Genomic DNA, 22,463 nt, shown 5'->3' on the forward strand with positions numbered 1-22,463 from the left:
TGTGTGTGTTGTCATTTTGTCATTTTTTGGTCATTTTGGACTATTTTTGAGCATTTCCTACCCAGGTTCCACAGGTTCCTAACATAAGCCTTAAAGCCCTCCTTATATCCCTTAGTGTTTTTCTCACTTTTTTGGCCGAAGACCATTTTTAGACCATTTTTATGTTTTTTTCTAATTTTGATCAGAGATGCCTTCTCTTTGCCTGCCTTGCTTGCTTTTGCATGTAGTCATGTCCTTGCCTTGGTGTCCTATAGCACATAATAGCAAGAATATAAGAATATGTTATAACCATACAAACTGCCATGTGCTGTAGTATAGTCTGGTAGTGCCAGTAGGTGTAGGGTGTCATGCCTTGTTACAAGCAGGCAGGCCTTATGTGCTGCAGGACTCTGAATGAATCTGCTCAGTGACTTTTGATAATCTTGTGCATGACTGCTATTAGTTTTTTGCATTGCACTACCTGCATTGATATTCTCTCTTGCAGTACCTGCATTGATGCATGACACATGCATACATATACATTTATAGTTTAGAACTGCACACCAATAAATAAAATAAAAAAAAAATACAAAAAAAATACATGATAATGTTGTTATTTTATGTAATCTGAACTGCTATAGTTTATGTACTAAAATGAAGTCATAAAGGGTTTCTTCCCTTTTTCCTTTGTATTTTTCTTTTTTTCCTTGATTTGTGGTACTTTAGTGTATTTGTACTTGAGTTAGCTATAGGGATATGTTCAATCAGTGACAAACTCTGCAGGTCTGTTGACATGTACATTAGTGTTTTGCCGCATGATGTATAGCCATTGTGCTGCCTTCACACATGACTCAGTCATTCTACACAAATGATTTGAACTCAGGACTGTGTGTAGCAAAATGTATTGTTTGCAGGGACTGTGTGTAGTTTGAAATGTATTGTTTGGTAACATGAAGTGTATTAAGAAGATATGAGTACACATCAGTATAAACATAACATTTTTTACACAGTAGACAGGTGACAGGTCTCTTATGGACATTTCTTTTACATCCAGTCACCAAATATGCATATATTTGCCATTAATGCTTCAGCAGGTGTCTTACACATGATGAAACAATACTTTTGCCATTGTGTCAGGCCTCACTAACATCCATTATTATGTCTATGGCTTTCTAGTGGTGTACTATTGCACCAGAGTCCAAGATACCCTCCCATTTTTCCATTACTTTATAATCAAGTTTGAGCGGCGTGGCATACAGCTCCAGTAACAAACATGCTTATTGACTGTAACTGTCAAATGTTTTGTTTAAAACATCTCTGTTAATTAAGAGTTCTGTGGCCTGGCAGGTTAATGCAGTGGTCTGCAGGTGTGATGGTCTTGAATCCAAAACATGGGAGAGGGGTTTAGTTTGTAACTGTGCATTACAAGTTTAAAAACACATATAGTCAATATAGCTCTATTTAGTGTGTCTTGCAGCAAAGTGCTAAAAAATGTAAAGAAAAGAAAAATGGGGAGATAGGAAATTGGTGAAATGGGGTGCAAGCAGGGGGAAAACATAGTGAAAGGCAGATAGGGATGTGCAGAAAGGGTGTAGGAAAGAACCATAGCTGTCCATTTCTTGTACAGCAACATCTGTGCACTTTTGACAGACTTTGTACATATCTTTGAACTCTCAACCCCAGGGGGGAGTGAGGACAACATAACTGCATTACCAGGCTAATTGGACCAAATTACATGTGTCCAGTGGACATGCGTGCAAAATGGAGAGCTATGTATGGAATGATATTTTTTTAGGACAGGTGCCCATTTTTTTTTTAAGGTGAGAGTGGAATGTTGAGGAATGGACATAGGTACATGTAGGGGAGGTAAGTTGGGTAGGTGAGGATGGATTTGCAGACAGACAAGACAGACAAGACAGCAGACATGGGTGGTGTGTGACAGATGGGGGGTTGAACACCTTGGATAGTGTTGTGGAATCATAGTCCCATGTGCCACCACAAGGCAGCAGCATGACTCACATCCCCACCCATGGGACTGTTGGCACTACTTCTCTGCCCTGGGTGGCAGTGCTGGAGGCTGGGCACCGGGGTGAGGCTGCCCCACAGGTTGGCCAGAATGCCCTCAATCCAGAGCAGAAGACGGTCAAACTGACAGTAGACTTTCCTGCATACCAAGACTGGCAGCTCAGCCTGGGTGACAACTTCTCCACCACTGCTCCTAAAGGGGAGCCTGGTCCTGGCCCATAGGGAGGTACTACCTAACGCCACAGGTAGTGCAGGGGCAGGAGATGGGGCACCGCTAGTCTAGGTCTCAGATGTGCTGGGACCTGGTGCCACAGTCGGTTGAAGCAAAGTAGACAGATCATCCGGAACCGGCCTACCTTGATGTGCTGTGGTAAATGAGCTATAGCAGTAAGTTAAGGTTAGTAATAATGAAACCATTGTTTGCATTAACAGATTGGAACATCATTTTAATTAATCCACATACATATTAATTTATATTATGTGTAACACAACAGTATATAACATAACAGTCAGTATGTTAACAACATATCAATAAGAATTACACCATAAGGCCAACAAAACTGTTTAACAAAATATGTTAATACTGAATCATAATAAAACATAACAATAATAAACCACATTTTTCCAAAATATAGTTAGTTTAACAAAATATGTTAATATTATATCATAATAATAAGTAACAATAATAAATAAATGAAGTGAAGGGGTGGGGAGAGAGAGAAAAACATTCCATTACTGAAATTGCAGATTATATCCCTGAAAAGACTGATAATAAATACTTTACAGGTGTGTAGTATCAGTTTTGAGTACAGTGACTACAATTCTCCTATAGCTGATGTAGCACGTACATACCTCTCAAGCTGTTAGCATGGGTCAGTATGGGCCAACCAATACCAAATGCAAGTAGATAACTACACAGAACAGTTTCACATAATGTGGAGTTATATAACTACCAAGGTATTCTGTAAGCAGATTTGGTAATACATTGCATTCCAGATAATCATTTTTCTGGTAATCCTGTGACAGATGAATTAGGCAGTTTTAATTACATTATGAGAAATCATGACGCTTGAGATGCATGTTTGTGTACAGTACATAAACTAGACAGCCATCATGCCTTAGTTGGCAGACATGGGAATAGAACCCAATAGCTGTGAGTGCAGGGAACATCTGCAAATCCTGTAATAATTGACTGCAGCAACTTAGTACATACATGCAAGGAATACAGCCATACTGGAAATCATTACACAGATGTATTTAGGAATCAACAATGCTGATTAACACTTTATTGGTATTGCTGATAAATGTCTGTGAAATCTAAACACAACATCTGTTCATAACATGAGCTACTTCACCCATATACCTTTTGTTCCAGGGGTGGGGGAAGATGAGATCATTATGTGACTGATAATGGCCTGGAGACAACCTTGTACCATAGTATGAGTTGAACAATACATGTTACAGGACATTTGTTTTGCATTCTAGAACTATTACAGTGTTATAATTGACTGCAGTGACAGCAGAACACATATGCATGGAATACAACCATACAGTATATATTACTTCAGATTTATTTAGGAATCAACAGTGCTGGTTAGCACTTTATTGGTATTGCTGATAAATGTCTATGAAGTCCACACACTACCTGCCCATAGAGTGGGCTACATTACACATATACCTTTATTACCTGAATTAGGAGGAACAGAGAGAATTATGTGACCAATACTGGCCTGGAGACAGCTTTGGACCATACTATGAATTAAACAATATAATTTGCAGGCCATTAGTTTTGCTTTCTACAGATATTACAGTGTTACACTTGAGTGCAGGAAACTTAACATAGACAAGTAATGCATACAGCTCTACTGCAATGGTTATGACGACACAATCCTGCTGTATACCATTTTGATTACTGTTATTGGTATTGTTTATTGTTTATTGCAATACAGTTGTTATTGTTCATTTATTGCATTACAGCTCTAATTGCCCACTTATTGCACTGCAGTTTTTATTGTGTATACTTTATTACAGTAAATGCTTTACTCTTTTTTCTTGCTTATTGTACTACAGTTAGCATAATAAATCCATACATACCTCAATCATGGTGCAACATGGCCAGGAGCCAGGCATGGGACTCAGCATTGCAAGCCCTCTCAGCTGTAGCTGTTGGGAGAGAAGCACACCACTATGCATACCAGTTTTGCAGACATTCAGCTTTCATATTGGTAAAATAGTGGAAAACATACTTACATATTTGTGGGGCATTCAATCTCTGTCTTTTTGGACCCAGGTGTCCAAGACTCCCTGCTTTCTCCTCTTCAGGTCATCATAATTGTGGCAATACTGCTCACTTGTGCGGGGGGATACCAGTAACACTAGTGAGTTCCCTGGCCAACCGGTCCCAGGCCTCAGCCTTACACTCTGAGCCCTGGTACAACCCTGCAGCAGCCTGGGTTCTTGATTTTTTTACCAGGAGTCCAGAAGACTCTGGACTCCTGAACACCCCATCTCTGTACCTGAAAGAGCAAACCTTCACCAGCACTGCCTGTCATATTGACAGATGAGTAGACTCCAAGGAAAGGTGCAGAATTCCTGCCTACTGTCCTTAATATGGGCTGTTTTCCTACACTTACACTTCATTGAGCTACATTCAAAAAATTGCCATGTTGCTTAGCAGCATGCAAACCAGCTAAACAAAGCTGAGCAGCACAAAAACTCACAAAACCAAGGTTTTTGTGAAGCTTAGCACTGCACAAACTATAGTAGCCATTAGCATGTTTAAGCAGTGCTTTGCAATGCACAGTACTGCCATATTTCACAAATGTTTTATTAAATTAAAAAAACAGCAAATTAAATTACAGACATGTTATAACTGCTATGGACTCAAACCCAGGGCCTACAACACATTAGGCCGTAACCCTATCCATTTAGCTACTTGGATAACATACTAACTAGTATATATTCACATACACTACAAGGCTACCTATGAGCATTGCTGAGCACCATGCCATGCAAGCAGACTTAATAATTCATTATTTCTGGTTTCTATTTTTAGATGTCTGGCAGGTGTCAGCTATATACATATGAACTCTGCTCAGCTCTGCTGCACTTCATGTCATGACACTCAAATGGAAACAAAAACAAAAGACAAAACAAAAAAAAGAATAAATAAAAAATGTCATCATGATAATTAATTACATCCAGTTTCCATTTTTAGATGTGTAAGCAGGTGTCAGCTGTCTATATGTGAGCACAGCTTGGCATTGCTGCATGTCGTGCCATGCAAACACACAGAAGAGAAAAAAAATAATAAAAATAAAATATTACACATTTGAAACAATTCACAGCATTTCAACAGTAGCGAGGAGCATTGCTGGGAGCTTCACCTTGTACATAACATCTGATCAGGCATCTACAACCACGGGTAGCCTCTACACTTCTCCCTACGTGGATTCAATAACCCTATTCCTATGGTCTCCCTCAGCAGTGCACCATCATTAATATGCATGGTTCACTGCCGAGGGGGAACCGTGGCCGTTTACTAGGCTACATTACATGTAGGATCTACATGGTACCTACATGTATTTTATTAAATCTTGGGGTATGTGTGTGTATCTGTGTGTGTGTGTGTATATATATATATATATATATATATATATATATATATATATATATATATATATATATATATACACAGTTAGATAGATATTTATTTATATGTATGCAAACATACACACAATATTAGTAAGCATTTACAATACATATTATTACATAATATGGACGATGCTTTTTCAACTTGCTGTGTTAATATTTTTATGTAAGGTGCTTATGTTACAGCATTTAAATGTTTTCAATAGATAAAAGAAATAAACCCATTAAATGGCAGAAGATTTTAAAAAAATTAACCCATATCCAGAAAATCTGATCTGGGTAATGTGTTAAATGCAGGTGATATTCCTTTATTAGAAGGTGTTTAATACAATTAATGTTCTTTTATTAGGGAGAAGGTGTTTAATACAGGTGATACAACTGATGCCACTTTATTATGGGGAACCTGTATAATACAAGTAATGTTTCTTTACTGAGGAGAAGGTATTTAATATAGGTAATGTTCCTTTTAAAGGAGAGTTTAATACAAGTGATATTCCTTTATTAAGGAGGGGTTCAATATAGGTAATGTTCCTTTATTGAGAAGGGGTTTAGTACTGGTGATGTTACTTTATTAGGGAAAAGGTGTTTTATACGGGTGATGTTCCTTAAGTGGAAGCACCTGATCCCTAACAAGTTTTACCTTAGTTTGAAATTCTTGCTTCTCACCAAATAAACAACAATTTGTTTTAAAATAAGACATCTAAAGTTCCCTAAGGTGGTATAAAGAATTAAGGGCACTGTCTTGTATGTTCTGAGTTTCAAATGATTACTAACAAAGGGTGTCATGCAATTAGAGATTTGGAGTGAACACACAATCCTTAAACTCCTAGGGATAACAAGGAGAGATGCCACCTAAAAAAAAAAAAAAAGTTAAAGTGAACTGTTGAACTCTGCTCAAATGCATTTAGGCCAGATGCAGTATGCCTTTATTAGAAATTTATGTCATACTAAAATTTGCCATATGACAATCCCCTGTATTGGCTGTCTGCCCAAACTATTCCTTTTCATTAGCATTACTGAAATCTTTGACTGTCATACCTTGCAAGGCAGACCAGTGAATTTGCTAGAGAAGCTGACTGTTTTTTCTGGATATCTGATTGTTTTGTAGGTGTAGGTATTTAAATAAAGCCAGGAGTATGAGCAAGAAACCTTGGGGGTTTTAGATATTCTGTGGTACATTTAGAGCATTTCCAACCAATCTTTCCATTTGTGTATGTGATGTACCCAATATTTTCATTCATGTATGCGATGTACCCCTCATCACTGCACTTCTGATGAATAGTTTAAATGTATCATCATACTCTAGATTAATGTAGTCAGAATATAACTAATTACTGTAGCTTTACCAAGCTGCCTGACATGATACCACATACCATGGGCATAACTGACTAGGAAAAGTACACGATGGGCAGACTAAATTAAATGTTTTCACATGTAAGCACAGTTAAAAGCGCAGCGCCCCAATAGTCAAAACTAGAACCAATCTTATGTATCGTCCATGTTAGTGACACCGTAGAAGGTCTAGAAGAGAACAACTGTATTTCTGTTAACAGTAAAAGATATACACAGGGCTGATGCACAACAGGTGCAGATATACTGAAAAAAGAGTTGGTACAAGTGGAGGAATGGCAGCTTGAATTCTACTCCAAATAATTAATCTGAGAGGAAATAACACAGTAAATGAATAAACAGTCAAAGCAAAAATACTAGCAGCAATAGTGAATAGCAACAGTGGAAGTAAATAGTACCGAGATTAACAGAGTCTAGATACTGAATTGTTTGTCATGGCATAGACAACTGCATGAGAAATCAAATTAGTGGATCACTATCAAAGTTACGGTCAAAGAATTTGATTTATGAAAGACATGATACACCAGACTTGGCCAAAAGAAATCTAGGTCCCCAGGAGGCAAACCATCATTCATAGTTTTCAGTAAGATGCTAGTATGTTATCAGAAGCATTCATGGTCCTACTTTCCATATGAAAGTCATTTTGTCTAATAAGGAGATCAACTTCAATCACATCTTCTGGTGTGTGACCCACACTGCACTGTGATTGCCATGTTTTTGGAGTTTAGTAATCTTGGGACTGAAACACTCAATCATACCTTCTGTGTCTGGACTTCAAACATTTTTATAAGAGGTTCTTTATGTACCTTGGCTCTGTCTGTATGAGACAAACTGTCCTACATAATCTGTATTTATAATATAGTTGGTCATTTATATAGTATTGTACTATTGAGTCCTGTTATTATGTTTGCTATTGAGTCCTTTATAAAACTCATCTGCAACTATTGTACGGGTCCCTATTGGTTGTTCATTTTTTACTTTTACTTATTAAGTATTTACAAATATATAATGTTTGTACTAGAGATTTTCTCCACAAAACTCATCTGAAAATGGAGTTTCCAGGCTGAATATTCCTGGTTAATAAATGTAAATAAAGGCATACTTCCAAACTATTTAAAACCTCCATTGGCTGGAGCAGATAAGAAAGATAGGTACCAGTATGGTAACAACAGTTCAGTTCTTGTTTTCAATAATTCAAGGTACAATGCATCATTACCAGGGTTGCATTATGGGTGCCATGTCAAGAATTATTTTTGTAAAAAAGAAGATTCAACCTAATCAAGATGTATTTGTGGAGAATTATGCCACCATCTCAAATCAATAGCAGTATTGTGAAAAATTATCTCAGAATACCTATATGATGTCAAAATCATGGCCTGTTTCAGTTGTATGGTATATATCTTTCACCATCTTTATTGGTGTTGTCATTGTTAAATAATTGATTAACATAGCTATAGAACTTTTAATTATATTTGAGGTGTATATATATATATATATATATATATATAGAGAGAGAGAGAGAGAGAGAGAGATTTGTTCATACTACATTTTTACACTGTTTCACAGAAGAATGGGTATTCTCTAACTTAGGAAGAATGGATGGATTTCTCATGTGCTTGTTCGCAGGTCGTGAGTTCTAGAAGTTTAAATTTATCACTAATCAAGAAACTGTGAACACTGTTCTTGTTAAATTAACTTTATGTTGCCTGTACTGACAGCTCTTATCTTAAAATTGACAGATTATTCATATAAAATAGTAATCAAGGCCTTACTGGATCCCTGTTGAGGTCCATTGATTTTCTTTTTAATTCAACTAGACATTATGATTCAGAAAGTCTAAGGAAATTGCATTTTAGCATAATCATGGTTACTTTTCCATATCCATTTTACATCAGGGTAAAGATCATTTAAAGAATCATCTAAAACTTGAACAAGCCTCTCAAGGCAAGAAGGAATTAACTACCTCATGTGGTTGAATGAAATAAAAATAAGAATTGCGGCTTTGTCAGCAAAATGAGAAAAACAAGTTTATTTTAACTCCAGTCCTGCTTACTTAATATGAATTAGTGTACAGAACATGCAATATTCTGTTATGCCTGTAGATCTGATTTGTCTTCACCAGCATCAGATATAATATGCTATACTCATCGCATCCTCTCTGCAGTCCCGAAAGCATGAAAAAAGTTATAAAATGTACCTCTTCTATTATTATCCTGTAAACACTAATGCTGTTATTGAGTATAAACTGCTGTGCAATTCAACGCACACATATTTACAATTATAATATAGAAAGTATTCTGTGTCTTTGCATTCATTTTATACTATCAAAATACCACAGTTTTAGTTTTCTGTAAATTTTCTAAATTGTTTTATGTGGTTTAGTCACAAGCTAATTGTGTGAGTATCAATAATAACATTTTTCCAGTTAGACTTATTTTTCATATGGTTATAAGCAGTTTCACTCTGGATGCATGACTTCTGGGATATGTATAGAATTATGCAAATGATGCCTCTCTGCATAATTAACAAAATGAACACTACTTGACCTGTACAGATTATGGTTCAGGTATCAACAATAGTTAGCTTCAGCACATTGTAAGCTTTCCATTGGTATCAGGCATTACTTTGTAATGCACTTAGTTCTAATTATGCTGATGAAATTATTGAAAGACTGCATTATCTTTACAATCGCTGAGGAATCCATAACACTTTCTTCAAACAATGCAGTCTGAATAAACAGTGTACTTTTATGTCACCTACCATGACACTTACATGATGCGTTCTCATTTATTTCCTCAGTCAGGTATGAAAATATAATTGAAAATAAAGCATGCATAATATGCAACAAACACTAGTCTTGGTTCTTCATAAAGTTTTAATTATTTTACTTATAGAGTAATTTTGGAAACTTTTTACCAGACTGCCTCATATCATTAAACATTAATTTATTGACTTAAGAAAATATCTAATGGATAGCACCACTGCTTTTTTATCTTAGTGTTGTACAGTATTTGTTTTTGGCAAAACTATTGTAAAGATAAATTGCTATACCTTAACTTCACCGCTGGTTGTGCATTTATGATTGGCATGTCAATCTAGTGCTGAGCTATAGAAGGGAATGCATGTGTGTGTGTGTGTGTGTGTGTGTGTGTGTGTGTGTGTGTGTGTGTGTGTGTGGGTGGGTGAGAGGGTGCTAGTGGGGCTACAACATTTTTCATGGGTTTTAGTTATGCTTTGTATGGCAACACTGAAACTGTCAGCTAATCATTTTCCCTGCTTTGAATTGCTGCAGTTTGACAGGTATTTCGTCAACTCTCAGAGCATCAGTCAAGCAACAGCATTTGACATTTATTTTGACAGTTGTCAGGATTACAGTCCAACCCTGGCATTTGACAGCTGGCTATTAAACCACAAAAGACTGGTACAGCTTCTGTGATTTAAGTTCCAATCATGTTTAAGGATTTAGGATGACAATTTGCTAAAAGAGAAATAAACAACAAACCTCTTAGTGCATCCCATGCTGATAAATGGAGTTGTTAGTTTTAACTGGTAGGTTGAAATGCATATCACCTGCAAGAAAAAATTCAAACCATAAGCACCTTCACCTCCCACTGAGGTCATCATATAGACCGATGATGACCTCAGTAATCTCTGCATATTTGCAAAGAACTGAGAATTCAAATCACATAATTCTGAGAAAGATGTGTGGACATGTAGGCCTGGATATTTAATTTGTCAACTACTGGAAAGTGCACAGACAGGCAGTTCACTGCAGTACAGCTCTATTTTAGCAACAGAGTTCTCTTTGTACAAGACACTTCTGCTTCACTGGTAATGCAGGGTACCCCACTCTTTGTAGGCAGACAGTTGGTTGATGCTTGGAATGTGGAAGGTTAAAGACTGCCAGCATCCTGTCATTTCATGCTAGACTGAGAGAAGAGCACTAAGCGAAGTGTTCTTCAAGTTTCTATGATCTTGGAGTTGATATATATGTATATGCATACATAATTTGGGAATGTGGGGGGTGGTTTGCCTCCTTGCAAAAAGAAAATAGTTTTTGTATTTTGTGATCCAGGAAATGTCACTGTTTTGACTAGTGATCTCCTATGGTTTAACTGTTTTGGGTTTAAATAAGCACTTGCTGATTAACAGAAGGAGTGATTATTTATAGAAAAGCCATAATATAGTACTCAGTAGGCTTGAGTCTAGCATTCTGGCATCAACGCAGAAAGTAAATCTCCATTTATGCTAAAGTGAGCCTGGTGACTTCAAAGCAATTGCAGGATAGCAGAGAGCAACTGGGAGTAGGGGAGCAAATGAATGGCTGAGACAAACCATATTGGGCTAGTGGTAGATTAGGACATTGTCAACTTTAAGGATGGTTATAATTTTAAATAAATAACTTAGTGGGCATACATAACTGCACATGCTAAATAATCTTCCATCAGTAGTCTTTCCCATTAAAATGGATTCCACCTTCTCACCCACATGACATGCCCCTTTCGAAGGGAAGCCGCCAGAAGGAATACTTTTCAGCTGTGCAGTAGTGTGATTATTTTTTTTTTCAGGAAACAAATAGCTTTTATTCCAGGCTTTTTCTAGTAGTACCAAGAAAAGGAAAGTCCTAAAGAACATTTTGTACTAGTCATACCTGAATAGGTTTTAAACAATTAATATCTTTATTGAATTATCACTTATGACATAGGCAATCATACATGAATGAAAACAAACCATATTGATATATTTTTAGTTGCAAACATTATACATAACATATACTCTTCTATACAGAATGTTACATAGCTCATTCAATTCTTCCTTTCCCTCAAACCTCATTCCTCTTCCAAAATATTATTCTGCATGACATGTATTGCTCCTACAATTTTTATTTTGTCATATGCAATTTGTTCCTTTCCTTTTCTAAAGATCCAACTTCCAGGTCTTACTATATTCACTACTTCTAATATGATTGGTTTAGACTTTGACTTCCATTTTCTAGTAATTGCATTTTTGTCACCCACCAGAATTAAACTCAGCAAGGCCTTACTATGTCTAGACAATTATGATTCTGTCATCACAAGTCAAACAAATTTCTTTACTATGTTACACCAATTTGCTTACCTAGTATTTCTGACAAAGTAGTCAGCACAGAATTCTTAAAATCTGCCAACTATTTCCACTCCCCAAAAATATGTTCCCAGTTATCTCTTTCTTTCCCATCATACCTCCAGCATCTGCAATCTACCTACGGAAAAATGATTTGGGGTCTGCTTGGGGTATGAAGATAGCATTTTGCAACACTTGCAAGCAAAAATCCTAAATCTTGACTTTTTTGCATATTTGGGAGACATACATAAGTCTTGTCATTGTTTCCTTGTGAATTGCTTATCCAGTCTCTCTTCCCAAACTTTTCTAACCCCATCTGATTGATTTGTATAGGTGTCGTTCACTGTTTTAAAAGTATTGTAAGTAGCTGAGCAACTGGGGCCAAGCAGTCCTGACTTTAGACATGATGGGTTTTATATGCATTCTTTTTAACAATTTGTCTCAATAGTCTACTACAGATAACTGATCAGCTGCGGGGGTGCAGGGGTAGTGTTGTTGCCTCACAGCAAGAGGTCCTCCCATTCGATTCTCAGCTGGAGTCCGGGGAGTGCCTTCTGTGTGGAGTCTGCATGTCCTCCCCGCAGTTGGGTGAGCATTTGAAAGACATGCGTAAATGGGCATGCCTTCGCTGAAGGTTGAACGTTGAGCTGGCACCTCGGCGTTGGTGAAAATCTACTGCCAATCATTAGCGGGCCGGAGTTTCGTTGTGGCGACCCCTAACCGGAAAAGCCGAAAGACAACAACAACATTCTACTATAGATAACTCTGTGTCATTTATTCAACATTTAGTAATATCAAACTCAAAACATCTAAAACTGTGGGAGGTCATCATTCAAAAGAACAGTACCACTAATTCCACAAACCATAAAAAAGCATTTTCTTCATGTTGGATTGTTCCACTGCAGCTCTGTAACACAGGGCAGTCCCCCACACCCCGCCCCCAAACTATATATATATATATATATATATATATATATATATATATATATATATATATATACACACACACACACACACACATACATACACACACAATACATACACACAAAGCTCTATGGAGAAGAGGGAGATTAAAAGTAAGGAAATGATACACTCTCTTTCTTGCTCTTATCCAGGTCTAACTTCTATGACAGGTGTTGGCAATCTAGGTTTGATGTTGTGAGTGTAAATCATCTATCTAGTGACAAACAGTAGGAGTCCCCAAGGAAAGTAAAATCATAGCACTCATTAATTATTTTGCACACAGGATAATATTTATGGTCTCTAAACCAGACATTTTTTGCTGCATGTCTCCCTACTTTACTTTTAGTCCATAAAGTTACATAGCAAATACTAAAAAATACAAAACCACAATATCTTGTTGTTGTGTCTTTTGACTTTTCCAGGTTAGGGGTCGCCACAACAGAACTCCGGTCCGCTAATGATTGGCAGTAGATTTTTACATGCCGAGTTGCCGGCTCTGACACACAACCTTCAACAAAGGTGCACCCATTCATGCATGTCTCCACACAGAAGACGGTCTAGCTGAGAATCGAACAGGACAACGTCTTACTGTGAGGCGACAACGCTACCGCAGCACCACCACCACAGTACAAAACCACAATATCTGATAGTGGCAAAACAAAACCACACAATGAAAAAACACTAGTACTGCTGCACTGGACTTTTCTTTTTGCTTTGCAGACGTACTGGTGATTTTTCTTTGTACAGTTACATAGCAACAAAGAAAGATAGTTTTTTTAATCATTTGATACTTGTACACGTGTGTGAGTAAAAATGTATGGTTGTGGGTTTTGTAAGGAAATCCAATATGCATCACTTCAAAGCTGTATCATGCTTTCTTGAACTGTGAAACAAATTGCCCTACTGTCCAAACAAAGGTATCTTTTTTATGAAGTCTGTCAACTTTGGGGTATATTAAATCACATAGTAGATATCTTCATTTGCTAAAAATCCTGATATCCAGAAAAAATCTTTAAAACTTAGAAAGAAATGGCAACACAGTCAGTGAAAATGATTTTAAATGAGTACATATCAAGGTCACCGCCACCAAAAGAAATAATAATAATTGTCAACATTTCTTCATCTTACTTAGCTGTGAGTCACTATCAGCAATATACATGTAGTAGATTGGTCAAAGTAGCAATTTAAAAGTACTATAACTTTAATGGATTATTCCTTATTGGGCTCAAATCTCAGAGAGCAAAAACACATATATAGTCACCTATACTGTGTTTCCATATTGCACAAACATTTTCATTCACAATGATGTGCAGGTGTCCAAAGAAAAAGAAAACACCTTTTTCAAAATCTTTTATCGTAGCAATAAGTCATACAGGGCAGTGGGTGGTGGTGTATTTTCAGATCACAGGATCATAGAAAGTTACCGGGCTATTGGCCCTGAGGCTCTTACAAGCCTAGCCAAGAATATATCTCATTTTACAAGTCAGCACCCGATGCGCCTGTCCAGCAGGAATATAGGTGGAATACCGGGGGTGTATTTTCTGTTCCCCATCCAGTTATCCAGGTTACGCTTATAAGGGTTAATGAGGTACTCTGCTTCACATGGAGAGGGAGTCTATTCAACAGAAGGGGGAGTCTGTGGGACACAAATCTGTCCCACCAACAAGTCCTATTGATGTCACAGACCAGGTTGAGGTCGAGCATGCAGGTTACTCGAGTGGAGCTTGACTTGTGGATATGCAGCAGACTCATCAAGATGGGGTCTGAGATTGCTTTGTATGCCAGACACAGGTCACCTCTGAGGAGTGTGTATGAGACTGAGTAGAGGACAGGGCTTTTAGACTATCTGTGTAGGGTAGATGTTTGAGGCCCTAGATTCTCCTGGTAAGGAACCTCTGTGGTCTCTCCAGCTGCTGCAGTGCTTTGTGAGGTACATGCTGAAAGGGGCATTGTATGCAATAATGGGTCTTATAAGGGAATAATATAAAGATGCTATGACCTCCTTGTCCCTGGACGAGATACCCTTGCTAATGAGGTGGGCCAAGTAGAAAGCTTTCCGTACAATGGAAGAAATATGGTGGTCAAAATTCAGTTTGCTATCAACCTGGGTGCACAAGTCTGTCACAAGTGATTGCATGCTTAGGACCTTGTTATTAATGTGATAATTTGTGGGGACATCACTCTCCCCAAAGGGGATGATGATGCATTTTTTGGCATTCAGTTTGAGGCCATGTTTCTGGCACCAGTCATTTGTTTGGGTGAGACCCTCTTGGAGGATGTCCACATCACTAGGGGAATTGATGACAGCATTCAGCTTGCATTCATCTGCAAACTTGGTCAGCCATAGCCCACTGGTTTTTGCCTGCACCTCAGAAAAGTATATTCCAAACATGAGGGGCTCCAAGACCAATCCCTGGGGTACACCGGTCATTACGGCTCTACTGCTTGAGGTGGCTTCTCCTATTTTAATTATGTGGGTTCTATCAGTGAGCCAATTTGCTATCCAACTGGTAACATATGGATTGATGCCTAGTTCAGAGAGTTTATCTATTATACCTGAGTGGGGAATAGTATCAAAGGCTTTGGCCAGCTCAAGGTAGGTGGTGTGCACCATCTTCCCCTCATCCATGGCTTTTGTGACTGTCTCAAAGAAATTGACCAAATTTAACAGACATGACCTTCCCTTGATGAAACCAAACTGTGTGAGATCGAATGTTTGGAGGTTGCCAAATGCCAATGTCCTTGTTAATGAGGTCCATGATAGCCCATTCCAAGGCCTTGTAGATCAGACTAGTTAGGCTGATAGGTCTGTAATTTCCTGGATTGGTGGATGCTCCACATTTGTGCAAAGGGGTGACAGAGGCTATCCTCCACTCATCTGGGATGAAGCCGGTACTCAGGATTTGGCTGAGTGGGGTGCCTAATGGTGCTGCAAGTTCCTGCCTGAATTTCTAACAATATTTACCTCTTGTGGGTAAATTATACTAGTCATAGAAAAATAAACTATTGCCTACACCCTCGTGTGAATTCCTGCTTGAGCAATTTATTTTAGCTTTGGAGCTGAGGTTTCTAAACTTAATCTTTATCTCCATCACTGATGAGGGCAGTGGAAGTTGACATATCACAAAAAAATAAATAACATTATTGTCAATGACGTATCCCTTCTATGGTAGACGGCTAATGCAAGCAGAGAGAGAATTCAATATCTGGAATGTACAGCTATACACAAAAAGCAAACATTTATTAAAACATTAAAGAGATATGATGTTGCCAAAGTATAACATCGCAGTGTAAATCAGTTTGTAAAAAGAAATGAATTCTTGAGCTGTACTGGGATTCTGTAGAAGTTAAATGACAGAAAATTATGTTTTATGATATTTTATGGGTTTACTACAGGCACATGAGTCCCGTGTGCTGAAAAAATACTCTAAGTAAGGGACTTGAATGCCTTGTAACTCATGCAAGCTGCTACCTACACTGGAATATGAGTTTTGACAAGCAGCTGTGAGGTGGGAGCTGGAGAGTGATGTTAGGCTTAGGAAGCAGGAAGGGAGTTTTAGGTTTAGATAGCAGGAGTTTTTTTGCATTAGAGAGAGATCAAGGAATTTAGGTTTAAGGGGGGTTGTAATTTTAGGTTTAGGGAACAATCAGGGAATTTAGGGTTTGGGAGAGGGAGTGTTGTTTTAAGGAAAGAGAGCAAGGAGTTGGGAACTAAGTGAGAGTTTTATGGTTAGAGTTTAGATTCTGGTAGGCCTATATTTTTTTTTGGGGTTGTGTGTGTTTGGGCTACAAAGATTTGTGTAGCACTTAGTGCAGATGAGTGCGGTTATGAGCTGTTGCAGAATTTAGTACAGGATTTGATTCCCTCGGCTTTCATTTGTCTTCTTTGTAACTCACACCAAGTTACTTCACCTGGCAGTACTTCTGGGCTGCTCTTGAAAAGGGATATGTTTGTCTAGTGGGCTGTTGAGGCTTAGTAAATGCATTACACATCTATCTTTTGAATTCCTGCACCCTTCACATAGCCGTTATTAATACTTTACTATACGCTATTTGAGTATGAATCCCAGTACATCTCTAGTAGCTTAATGAGCTCCCATATGCATTTTTCACTAAATGTGAGTTCTTAAGGGAAGATAAGTTTACTGTTTCTCATGGTAAGTCTGTATTTTATGTGAGAGTATTTTACTTTGTTTAAAAAAGTAGTTGTCAGTGTTTTTATCTGTAAAATTTGAATAGAGGTTGAATAAAGGTTTTAAATGGAATACAAATCACGGTGGTAATTGTAAAAGTAAAAATAAAAATAGTATGTACACTCGCACGGCTGAACAGCGTTTATGGCAGCTGGGCAGAAACAGGCAAGTAATGAAATATTGGTACGGCTTTGCAGGTGGAGTGATTCATTACTTTGCATACAGCCTCATTTATCCACAATCTGTCTCCTTTGACTTTGGAGGTGTGAACTGCAGCAGTACAACATTATCAGCAGTTCAAGTAGGGCAGACTTGTACTGAGTAATATCAAAGGGGATAGCTATTATCGGTGACAAAAAAGACATGGGGAGGTCAAAAATGAAATGTAGGTGTCCTGCAATCCTGCAAGTATGCAAGGTCCCTCCCCAGGAAGAAACATGTTGCATGCAGTAATCTTTCTGATTTTTTATGACATTGTTGAACAAAAGCTCTTGCAGCATTTATATTGTCTTTAAGTGTTTTGCTTTATTCATTTTACTAAATAATGAATTTGTGTAACAGTCCCACATGTGTTACATTTTAGTACTCTAAACAGGTTGCATTTTAGTAATATATTTTTACAGTACCTTCATTATAGTCTCCATCAACTGCAAAGGGGTTGAAATTTGTCAGGTCATATAGCCTGCATTATTTAGAGTGATTATCATAACTGTGTAATCTTCAGCATCCATTATGTTATTGTTGCTTTATATTAAAGTGCTGCAATTTTTTTTCTGCAAGATTACATTGTAAATAATTTCTGCATCAAATTAAAAGCTGTTACTCTGGCACTTAATTCAGAGGACTAACACTCAATTTGTTAATGAACTGCTTCTCCTGGCAAGAGTGTGGGCTTTGAATCTTTACTCTTTCATTTACCTACTGTGTGACTTTGAGCATGTCACTTAATCAGACCATGCTTTGGAGCAATTGGGAATTTGAATGCATGAATATGTTTTTAATTTAGCTTGTTTTGTGCAGGCACATGTGTGAAATGCACAATGTTAGACTACAGCAGCCTGTCTGGTACTTATTTCAGATAAGTAAGGCTTTAAGCTGTTAACAAGCTGTTTCTGTTGTGCAAGATTTGACTCTTCTAGCTTTTGTGTGCCAGCTGTGTGAATATGACTAAGACACTTCACCAGACAGTACTCGTGGACTGCCTTTGAAAAAGGACACTTGCATCCAGTGAGCTGTCCCAAACTGTTAGCAAATGCATTCCACATTTGCTTTTTGAAATCTTGCATCCATCACATAGCCAATAATTAGTGATTTACTATATACTGTTTGACTACCAAAAAGCAAATAAACACCTTCACAGACTGAAAACCACAAAAATGAGCGCCAGCAACCAAATCCAAGTTTTCACATTATCTATTAAACTTTGTCTGCCTTAGATTTGGTTGCTGGCACTCGTTTTTGTGGTTTTTATATACTGTTTGACTATGAATCGCATCTTGTCTAATGGTTTGCCTGATGCATTTGAAATAAATGTGAATTTCTGGAGAATAGAAATTTACTATTGCTCATGCTAAGTCTGTTTTCAATGTGAGACTGTTTTGTTTAGTAAATGTCTGCCAGTGTTTTTTTTCTGCAAAATATGAAATTATAGCTTTAAATTAAATGCAAAGTTGTGATTATTATAAAAGTAAGAAATAAAATTGTATGCACACTGACAGATTTGTCCCATAACTCTTGAATGAGACTACAGATTAATGGAGAGCCAATGAACTACTTCTCAGGAACCATTTTGAGATTAATGCTGCTGGTTTGCTCCTGGTGAGAGAAGGAGCAAAAGGGCATTGATCCTTAACAGTTGTATTTATTTATTGTTTGATTGTTTGTTTGTTTGCTTGCTTGTTAACTTTGTTACTGTATTGGTATAGGACCCTTTTCAGCCACAGTTGAGGCCATGAGATAAAACCAAGCAAACAAGTTAACTTAACTGAATAACAGTAAAATGTTTCAAAACACATAATTTTATATCAAGATATATGGCATGGAATTACAAATTACAAGGCTTTCATCATCTAAACACACACACACACACACACACACACACACACACACACACACACACACACACACACACACACACATGTACAACTTTATATAGGATATATAAGATATGAGGAGAATAACAGAATGGTGTTAATGATTTATTTACCTTCATCCATTATTTGTAAAGCACTTGTATTTGTTTGTTCTTGAAAATGAATGGTTCTGAATATGATTGGGTGGTATGCATGGGAATTTCTGATTGATCTGGTTACCTTTTCTGTGGTAGACATTTCAGTTTGAAGTTTAGAACATTGCACTGCTTCATATATTGCACTGTACCATATGCCACCATATTTAGATACAGATATTCATAGTGGGTTACCAAGTGTTTTAATGAATTTCAGTTTAGAAAAGTCATCTTTTAAAATTGTTCACAGCAATTATCTTATTGGTCTGGTGTGTGACTAGAAGAAGCAAAAATAAAATAAAGTACAATGTTTAGCATTTCATATGCCTGTATCTGTCAGAAATAATTTAGAATAAGACAAGTGCAGTATGAATAATAATAATAATTTGCAAGTGACATATATAAACTAGCAAGTATTAATGTAAAATTTTAACTGAGACTACAATAGCAAGATAAACGTTTTTATATTAAAAAAAAGAAAAAAAAGATTTGTATGTATGCAGTATACACATGGGCAAACTCATATTAAGAGAAAAGACATTACAGACAAAAATTGCATTACAATTTTACATTAAAATTAAAAATTACATTACAAACTTAAAAAGTTATAACTTTCACTTCCATGCAGTTTTATAATATTTCAGCTACTGCACTGAGCAATAGAAGATTACGGTGTAGTAATATACATGCGCACATGTCTGCAAATATGCATTCTTTGAACACAACTTGTACAGCAATACCTTTCTGAAAATGTATTAGTCAAAATCCTACTGTTAAAACTGTGTTCAATTTATGTAAGCACCATAAATCTCTTGCCTCACGTTAAATAAGCATAGCAACACAGTTAGTGCCCTAAGGGTAAGAGAAATATAGTGCAAGGTTCCAAGAATGTTGAATTTTTTTTTTTTTTTTTGTTCTGGCCTGCAAGTATTTGAATCATATGTTTTATTAAATATGTTTATATTTCAACCCTTTTTCTGGAAAATACTGTAGTACAACTAATGTTTGACTCAGCCGTACCTGCTGAACAGTTGGACTTGTATACTGTACTGCTGGTTTTCTGTTCAAATGCAATGAGACATTACTAGACAGCTGTGTGGAATGATGCAGATCACACAAAGTGGCACTTGGCAATCCATGCATATGTACCACATCTGTCCATCAGTTTTTGTTTTTTATTGGTATGCCTCTTGTTCATCATCCTTGGGGTTCTCTTTAAAAAAAAAGCTTCATTGTAAGGAAAAAAAGAAAACTAGACATTGCAGCAGCAATCTTTTTATGTTACTATAATTTTCCATCAGGGATTAAGCCAGATGCTTATGCAGCTACATTTGTGGAGGTTGTATCTGGCCCACATGTTCACTGTTTTGCTATTTTGCAGTTATTTGTTAAACTAAAGAATATAATGAAAAATGTCAGTGTTTAACATCTAGTAAATAGCAAAAAATATGGCATCACCTTAACTGAATTTTTTTGTACTCGAGATATTTTACATCCAGTGTGTCTTCCCTGCATGCTGCATAAATATTGCTCTTTCAATGTCAGGTGAGTGGACCATCTACTTATATTAGAGATCCAGTTTCTGTCACCTGATGATTATTGGAAGTTTACAGATAACATCATGGCAATCAGAACTTACATTTAGAAAATGAAAACATAACAGTGTGCTTTTCTTATTTGCAGCAAATTGCTTCTTTCAAAGACCAGTTTCATGGTTGGACCACACACATATATCTTGTTCAAACTAATAGACATAAGTCTGTCTGCTGAGATAACACTGATGTCAGATACAGTGACCCTTTTTTATTCATTTTGTCAATTCCATTTCCTCCTCAGATATAAAATTGGCATTCGCTAAAATGACAGTTACTTGCATCATTGTAGATTCAGGTTTGGATGCTGTATTTTGAGGTTTATTACACATATACTACATAAATAACCTGCATCCATGCTAGCCCACTATGGTTTCTTGGGGTCTACCACAAGTGATCCCATGCTCTATGCTAGAGATACACATGCTTGAACAAGCAAGTGCGCAAACTACCACTAACTAGATCTCCCATAAGTACTGAGCTCCAATAGCCTACTAGAGCCCTAAACCTTACCCCAAAATTCCCTTCCTGCTCTTCATCATCATCATCAGCCCCCTTTTTCTCATTTTCTACATGGGGTCAGGGAATCATGTTAACTGTTGCCATCTCTCTCGATTCAATGCCACACTCCTGCCTTCTTCGACTCTCATGGCTGACTGTCGCAGATCTTCTTTCATATAACCCATCCACCTCTTTGTTGGATGTCCTCATTTCCTCTTACCTTCTTCTATCTGTCCCAAATTTTCTTCTTCTCTCTTCCTGCTCTCTAACCCTTAAACTACCTTTCTGCTCCATAAACCTAAGACTCCAACCCCCTCCCTAAACTTAAATTCCCAAATTGCTCTCTAAACATAAAACTCTCCTCCTGATCCCTAACACTAATCCTAACATTCCAATCTCCTCCTTAAATCTAAAACTCCCTTCCTTCTCCCTAAACCCAAAATCCTCCTCTAAAACCCACCTCCCACTCCCTTATCAAAGCTGCTTGCCCCAACTGTATTCAAGATCAAGTGCAAACAGTACTCCCTCTCAGTGGCTGCTGGACCAAACTCTTATTGGAGTTGACCACTACGGGCAAATGATGAAGAAAACATATATTTTTTTATCTTGCCATGATTTACTACACCTCCCAAAGTTGCCTTCAGCAAAATAAGTACTAATTCCTAATTTTATTTTGTTTTTACTCTTGTCTGCCCTCATGGGGACAGACATGGTGATTCCTTTTGGGAAGCTAAATCTGTCCTATAATGCAGACTGTGAGGACAAATAGCCCTACCATTTGTTGTCAGACTAGACTTCCATTCACTTACAATGGAACTCCTGAAAGAAACTGCCAAGTTTGAGAGTCTGCAGCTCATGTGTCATTGACTGGTATGCGCT

Source organism: Protopterus annectens, chromosome 3.part0 (assembly GCF_019279795.1).
Source record: "Protopterus annectens isolate FY-2018-M chromosome 3.part0, PAN1.0, whole genome shotgun sequence".
Classification (NCBI taxonomy): Eukaryota; Metazoa; Chordata; order Ceratodontiformes; family Protopteridae; genus Protopterus; species Protopterus annectens.